We start from the raw sequence: 6,976 nt of genomic DNA on the forward strand, positions 1-6,976 counted from the left end.
TGACAGTGGACCTTCCTGTTTCACATCAGCCGGACACTGAGAGCAGGAGCCAGCGGGAAGGGTAATATTTTAGTTCTGTGCATCAGTACGGGTGTCAAAGAGCCCAGGTCCGGCTCCACCAATACCAGCCACACGTGGATGAAGAGTTGTTCAAAGAGAAAAGAAATAAGAGGCCGTTTTTACATGTATGAAAGGAGATCATAATATGTATTGCTATAGGGTCTGAAACAATGAGACTTGATCACTGTTTCTCAAACTAATGTGCACATAAATCACACAGGGATCTCATTAAAAAGCAGATTCTGATGAACAGGACTGGGAGGGGCCAGAAATTCCCTTGTCTAATGGGCTCGCAGGTGAGGTGGAGGCAGGCACGGGGCCCTCACTCTGGAAAGGGAGGGCCTGACGCTCACTGCTGGCTCTCGATACTGACAGCTGCTCTGACCGCTGCTGCTCCTTCGATTGCCTCCAGGAGAAACCTGCCTCTCAGCTGCACCTAGCAATGCTGCAGTTTCATTTCTCTCCAGGCTGGTTGCTCCTTAATGGCGTTTGCTGGCCGAGGCACAGGCCTGCCACCAGCACTTGCACACACAAATATTTTCCAAGTAAATTAAGAGATGGAATCCGTTGGGCCCTGGATGTTGGGTGAATGTTGAAGGTGTGAGTTTGCGTCCCTGGGTCTGGAAAGTTTTGCTTTTGTTTTGTTTTGTTCTTGGTAGTTATTATCAATGATCAATGGTTGAGCCCTCCCTTCCCCGCCCCCCCCCACCCCAGAGGAATTGGCAAGTGCTTTAAGTACAAAAGTGGCCGAGTGTCAGACCCACTGCTCTGGCCTTGCCTCTCTGAGAATTTTGGCCCTTTTTGAGTCCACATTGCCTTGCAGCTGGCTGAAGTCTTCAGACATATTTTCTTTCCTTTGTCCAGCTTTTTTGGAGTTCTCAGAAGAATGGGTCTGAAATATGCTGGTCCCCCATTGCTGAAGAATATAGCCTTACACACTTAACATATAGATCTTAGTGCTTCCTGGGATGTAAACTGTGGCTAAGCATTTTCGAGGGTTTCCTTAAATGTATTAATTATCGATTTAAAAATCAAAAATCATCTGTCAGGTAATACTGTCTTTTCTCTCTGCGTAAATACGCAGCTACAGTGTTCTGGAAGAAAGCAAATAGCACAACCGATGCTAAACATCTATAAAAATAGAAGTGTTAGGGAGGTTTGGGAGTGGAGGAGAAAATACCATTTCCAACCATGGTAGAGGAGCTATTATTGGACCAGCCTTCTTGCCAACAACAACACAGCTTGGAAAAAAATACATGAAAAACTCTTTGAAGATATCCACATGGAACACAGGCAGGACTTGAGGCAAGGCAATCCTTGAGAGAAGGAAAGGCTGCCAAGGTGAGCTCCGCAGTGGTTTTGCCCTTTTCCTGGCAGCATTTCCTAGCTCTCTGCATGGGTGAACAGGGTTCCAGCACTCAGTGAGAGCCCAGTGGGTAGAGGAGAGATTTGGAGTTTAGGGCCATCAAAGCGGCTGAGACCTAAGGTCAAAATCACGTAAAGGAAGGATCAGAAAAAACAATGAATAAAAAATTCTACACACACTTTCCCTTGTAACACTGGCCTCCTCTTATGCTGGGCATAGCTCATAAGCAGAGAATGACAGCTGGAGACTAAAGAGAACAGGAATTCAAGCCTCCACAGGGTCCTTGGGGGAGAGAGTTTGGATTTTATGGTGCATGTAAGAGGAGAGGCACTGGTAAATGATGGAATTTCTGCTGAGATCTCAGAAGGGCCCTTTCCTGGGAACAATGATTACCCCCAGAGGAAAAGACAAAACTGAAGTAGGCACATGTCAGCAGCGTGAAATTAACCCTTGCCTGGTCCGTGATACTCAGAAGTCAGGCTATCTGCCTGACAGATGGAAAATTCACTCACGTTGCAGGAGATCAACATCTTCCAGAGCCTCTCTAATTTTTCATATACAATGTCAGAGCTCAAAATAAATTATAAACCATCCTAAGAATGAGATCAAATGACTGAAAACAAAAATAAATAAACAAGTAAATAAAAGTCTCCCAGATAATTTAGATATAGAGCTATCAGCCAGAGATTAAGATGAGCAAGGTGAAGTTTCCAGACAGCTGAGATGTATATAGATGTATGTGAAAGTCAAAATGTTATTCTACAACTGAAAAATACGCTAAGTGAATATAATAATTAAATGAGTGGTTCTAATAAAAATCAGACACAGCAGAAGTATCAGTGAACTACATATAGACAATAAAAAAAAGACATTTTGAAACATAGGAGGAAAAGGGATGGATACAAAATAGAATGCAAAAGATGGTGGGATGCGATGGAAAGGTCTAATGTTTGGATAATGAGGATTCGCAGAAGAATAGGAGACAGAGAACGGGACAGAAGCAATGGGTAAAATACTGGTTTTAAAAATACCGTTTACCGGGCAGTGCGACGGTGGCTCAGTGGTAGAGTTTCCACCTGCCATGCCAAAGACCCGGGTTCGATTCCTGGTGCCTGCCCATGCAAAAAAAAAAAAAAAAATACTGTCTACAAAACTAACAAAAGACACAAACCGTAGACCCAAAGATCTTGTGGAGTGTCAGTGCATAAATATACAGATCACCATATCTAGTCACATGGTCAAATGGCTGAAAGTAAAGATAAAGAGAAAAATCCTAAGAGAAGGGAGAATAAAAAGATGCATTACCCTCCAAACAGCAATGGTAAGACTGATGATTGACTTTTCAACAGCCAGAAGGCATTCCTGAATGACATCTTTATGGTGCCAAAGGGGAAAAAGTTCCCAAGCAGACATTTTCAGATAAACAGAACATACTTACTAAAAAACTACTAAAGCAAATTTTTTAGACAGAAGGAAAACAATATCAGATGGAAGTACAGAAATGCCAAAAGGAATGAAGAGCACCAAAAAGGGTAAATAAAAAATAAATATCTTATGGGGCTTAAAATATATGTAAGGAATAGGACAACAATTGCACAAATAAAGAACACAAAGAAAGTTTAGCTGTTCTAAGTTTCTTGCACTACGTTCAAAATGGTAAAAGTACAAATTTAAGGTAGACTGTACTAAGTCAATGATGCATTTTAATATCATAGTTAACCTCCAAAATAATAATGAAAGAATGTATAAATAACAGGAAGAAATGAGGACTAGATATTCTATCTTCAGGTTTCCAATCCAGTGCTCCTTTCACTGAAACCTTAGAGTCTTCTCTCTAAATCACCTCCTGGTTTCTTTACTGTATGCTGCTTTCATTTCATTGATTTATGCTCTTATAATTTCCTTTCCTCTATTTAGAGCATTGATGTCTCATCATTTTTGCTTTCATAATATATGCACTTATACCCAGGCATTTTTGGGTTATGTTTGATCTTTACTTACTAGCTGCTTGATAAAGGAGTTTAAATTGTTGGTTTTCAACCTTTCTACTTTTGTAATACTTGCAGTCAAAGCTACACATTTTCCTCTACGAGCACTTTCGCTCAGTTTCGTTCTGGTTCAATGTTAGCTCAACCCCATTCCTTCTACCCATAGCCAACTTACAGTACATCTGTTGGGATCTTCCCACATTCAGGACCACACTAGGCTCGAGTGTGTGACCCCTGCAGTCGCACAGGGTTCCAGCCTTAAAGGGTTTAATGCTCTGCCAGCACCATCCTGAAATTTTTAATAATTTTCGAACAGGGGCCTGACATTTTCATTTGGCACTGCGCTCTGCAAAGTAGGTAGCTGCTCCTGCTCTCAGGCATTTCCATCTTCAAATGGCTTAGAGGTTAGTTCAGAGGTTCTTAACCTAGGTGCACATTCGAATAATCTGGGAAACTTAATGAGAGTTGATATCTGGCCCCAGAGATTCAGAGTTAATTGGATGGGGTGAAGTCTGGCCAGTGGATTTTTTTTTTCAGCTCCAAGCTGATTCTAATGCTCAATCAAGATTGGGAACAACTGGTCTAGTTGAAGAGGTGGTGCCAGGTGAGTTGTTGACAAAACATCTGGAAGGCTTGGAGACTGGAGGGGAGCTGGGTGGGCAGCAGGCTTCTGAAGTGAGTTTATGGACGTGAACCACATGTGGGATGCATGAGGCAGGACATGAGGCTCCCAGCCTCCTCCTTCCTGCCACGTTCCCTCTGGTACTGCAAATACGAAGAGTGAGGAGGTTAAAACCACATGACTCAGCCATGGGCTGATTGAGAGAAAAGGGCCAGAAACTCTAAGGTGTGAAGCGTGGGTGCCTGTGAGTGGTGCAAGGAACGCTAGATGGAACCCCAAAGCCAGAACTTCTCACCCTCATTCCACCCTGGCTAGTCCACAAGACACATGCCCAGTTCTCTGGGCCTCAGATTTGCATCCAAAAATCAAACTGATTTGATTTCTAAATTCTCTACCATTCCCTAAAGGCTGTAATTGTATGCTTTGTATCTTATTTCTTGGTTATCTGCCTTATCTTATAAAGTTATTATTACAGGTCATTTTTATAGATCACAAACTGTAATGTGGAGGTCCCTGGGCAAAACCCCAGCCAGGAGACATGTGTTCTTTTTAAAGCCTAAAAGTTTTAACCTTGGAAGAAAGTTGTTGTCAACATTGTGAGATTTTACATGAAGATGTAGCTCTTCGGCCTTTCTTAATCAACAGGAGCTCTCGCTCACTATACTGGGTCTGCTTTGAGCTTCACTGCAGGCTGCCCTTCAGGGCATCCCCTGTCCAGCGCCCTCTTTAGAGATTATTGGTTCCAGGAAAACAAATGAAAACTTGGCCATTGGCCGTTCGAAAGGAATGTGTGTTCATTTGCATCTTCCCGTAATTCACTGCCTTCTTCAGGCCAGTCAAGTCTCCTAAATCACTCAGGCCAGATGATCCTGAAATCATTTTTCTAACCACAGTCATCCAAATCTTGTTTTGTTTTCCCCTTTCTTTCCAAGTATTCGATTTGAGTCACTGGGGCTCTGCGGGGGAGAGCAAAGCCTTTCCGGGCTGGGAGCAGATCAGAGGTCCCACCGTCGCCGCTCTGTTCCAAAACACCCCTCCCTTCGTCCAAGGCCTGCCTGGGCTGCTGACCGGAGGGCAGGAAGAGAGGAACCCAGCTCACTTGGGCTCCTGACTGATGCCCAGTGAGGGCTCCAGAGGTTTCTCTCCAGCGCTGGTCCCGAATCACACTTCGTGCCCTCAACATTTACGGGTCATCAGGAGGCATCCTTACCTGAAGCCAGTTGCTGGGACAGCACCTGAATTAAATTCAGCACCCAAAATAGAGGTAGTGAACTGGCATCCTTGTGCTTTATCCACGCTCTGATAAGAAATGCACCCACTTTTCAAGCACAAAGTGACCCTGGCAAATTCAGTTTTGAGACTAGAAGTGCATGGAACATTAGAAACTGTTAATAAGTGAGAGAACATTTTGATGTCTCCTGTTCCAGGAAGCTAATCCAGCAAGCTCTTAATTACGCTGTCCAGACTCCCTGCAAACTGAGTCTTTAGCACTCCTCAGTCTTTACCCCTCTTTCTCAACCTTCTGAGAGAGCAAGAGGGAAGGCAAAATTCTTTTCATCAGCTTTGCTTTCTCTCGCAAACTGACCTAAAACCTTGGCCAAAAAGGAGAGCACATGTGAAAGAAAAGGGCTTAAAAAGTAACAGGAAAATTAAAACAGTAGGTGCTTAATCCATGCTGGGCTAAGTGGAGAGGGAGGACCTGTTTTCCTGTGGCCTCTTTCTCTTTGATGACCCTCTCACTAGTTCCTCTTGAAGTCTACGCACTTATAGCCAAGCAATATTTCTAGTTTTCAAATAATGAAAGCTGTTGTTAAATCAATGGACAATATTTGCATGTTGTTGGGATCAGTCATTGAAGGAAGGTCTCTCTAAATAGGGTTTGGGAATCTGGGTGCTGCTGATCTCAGAGCTCAGTGACACAGCAGCTAATAGCACTCAGTAAAAATAGCCTGGAGCGGGGAGCTGCGTTTGCCCCTGATGGCTGGCTGCTCACCGCCTCCTCTCTGCTGTCAGCACCTCTGCTCTCTGACATCCAGCCTAGCCCTGCTTAGCCACCACCATCTCAACTCCCACTTGCTCTTCTCCTCAAAGCAGGGTCACCGAAGGGGTCCTGGGCAAAGGACTCTACGCCGTCAGGTTTGCCCAGTGTTGAGCATTTGTCAAGTTAGATATTTATTATTGAGAAAAATGATATGAGTGTGCATTTAGGTTGGGCCTGCATGTACAATCAACCTCAAGACTAGCAGAGTCAACAGTAATTTAGAAGTCTAGTGAGTAGGGAGCGCTTAAAGTTGATCAAGTTTTGAGGCAGCTGGCTGTTTTTATTGCTGTCATTTTTTTTTTCTGGGACTGTGACACTGCCCTCTCCTGCCTCATTTCTGAGCAAGTCCCAGCTGCTGAGCAGATTATGCAGCTTCTCAGGTCCAGGGCACCGTCTGCATAGCCTGTGGGGTGATGGCTATCCCCTGGGCTGGGCAACACGGCAGCCCAAAGGCCCTTCATTGTATTGTTCTCTTTCCTCTAATCCTTTCTGTTTCACAGATCCTGAAATGGTGATTTGGTCGGTGGGAATGGTGAGGACTTCAAAATGTGGGAAGTCTGTACAGGAAGGAGCTTTCTTAGCCTTTCCTTCTATTCCATTTCGACTTATATCTGGTACCTACACCATTTCCCTGCTTTCCCTTTCGTTGATCTAAGAGATAACTGGCCTTGTTCTGTGACATTTTTGAGCTCACCAAGAGCCACTGGCAAAGCTCAAACTCTTACCTGCAGCCACGCTTTCTTCTCTGATCTGGTTCCCTTATATCCATCACCAAGAAAGATAGGTATTTGGAGGCCATTGACTGTCCACAGACTGCCTGAGATTCTAGCAATGGCAGAGCTGAAATAAACACTGTTTGAATGCTCTTCAAGTTGGAAGGGATTCTTGAGCTCGTCCAC

The sequence above is a fragment of the Tamandua tetradactyla genome, chromosome 17, assembly GCF_023851605.1.
Source record: "Tamandua tetradactyla isolate mTamTet1 chromosome 17, mTamTet1.pri, whole genome shotgun sequence".
In the NCBI taxonomy this organism is placed as follows: Eukaryota; Metazoa; Chordata; class Mammalia; order Pilosa; family Myrmecophagidae; genus Tamandua; species Tamandua tetradactyla.